This window comes from Otolemur garnettii, unplaced genomic scaffold, assembly GCF_000181295.1.
Source record: "Otolemur garnettii isolate 467f Iridium unplaced genomic scaffold, OtoGar3 scaffold00044, whole genome shotgun sequence".
NCBI classification, from domain to species: Eukaryota; Metazoa; Chordata; class Mammalia; order Primates; family Galagidae; genus Otolemur; species Otolemur garnettii.
The window spans coordinates 8,224,291-8,225,757 of NW_003852439.1; positions in this window are offsets into that span (position 1 = coordinate 8,224,291).

Genomic DNA, 1,467 nt, shown 5'->3' on the forward strand with positions numbered 1-1,467 from the left:
AAAAAATTCTTTATCAGTCATTTTAATATTCTTGTTTTGGTTGGTTTCCACTGGTATGGAGTTATTTTTCTTTTGGGAGTGTCCTTTCATTCTGACATTTCATGTATTGGGGATCTTTTGCTGATTCCTTCTCATCTAAGGCAGCTTTTGATTCTTATTTTTGCATTTTTCTTGTGTTTAGATAATGGCACATTTGTTTCTTTGTTTATTGAAACAGAGTCTCATTTTGTCACTCTTGGTAGAGTACTGTGATGTCATAGCTCACAGTAACCTCAAATTCTTGGGATCAAGTGATTGATTCTTTTGCCTCAGCCTCCCAAGTAGCTAGGACTACAGGCACCCACCACAATGCCTTGCTTTGATTTTTAGAGATTGGGTCTTGCTCTGACTCAGGCTAATGTCAAACTCCTGTGTTTAACATCTGAGGCCACCTGGGTCTCCCAGAGCTCTAAGGTTATAGGCAGATGCCCAGTTTAATATCTGAAACAGTGGGTAGTGCTTGTGGGTGACAATGAACCACACCCTGTATGATTTAGTCAGTAAATGCTGTAAAGGGTTTGTATATTGGCCTGTCAGTAGGTGGTGCTTGCTAGAAGCAATGAGCTGCAGTGTTGTTATGGGTCCTGTAACAAGTCTAGTTCCTCAGGAAAAACATATCAATGCAGGGGGTGAGGAGTGGGGGCAGGGTGGTGTTAGTACCCTAGAACTTTGAATCCTAATTCTCTTCCAAAGTAGAGGCTGGTGGGAGGGTGCAGCTGGGTGTGGCTGGGTTGGGAGAGCTTGCCCTCAGGTTTCACAGGGGTGGGGGGAGTTAGTCAAAGGCTAAGCTACCAGGAAAGGGTTGTAGTAGTCTCATCCAACTACAAAGCCTATTGGGGGAGCTGTGCCCTGCAAGCACAGCACAGCTGGGATCCACACTGCACTCTCAACACTAATATACCCATGTGGGCTCCCTCACTTTCTGACACCAATATACAAATCTCATCTTGCTCCTGAGGAATGCTATTGAAACTTGGCATATAGGACGTGGCCTAAGGTCTATCTCTGGGTCCCTGACTCAATCCCTGACTATTCTCGGGAGTAGCACACTGGTCCCAAGGTGCCCACAGGGTGCCCAAGTCGGTTTCACGTCCCCCTGCCTTGGGGCATGCTCCACTGTGGTGGGGTCACCAGGCAGGCAGCACCAGGGAGTCCTGGTGGACAGGGAGTTCTCAGTCTGAGAACTGAGAAGCCCCAGTGTGGTGAGTACAAAAATGGAGGGGAAAAATAGCTCCTGAGAACCTGAGCCAAGATCAGCTGTCTCTCTGAGGCCATGGGCAGAGCAGAGGAAGGGGAGGAAAAGGGTTTAAATGGAGAAAAGTTAGCCCTCTAGCCATCTCTGACACTCTCTTCCTCTCTCCAGAAGGCAGCCCACTTGGACCATCTAGGCTTTGGGTGGGTGTCACACCGGTCCCCTGGGACCCACCA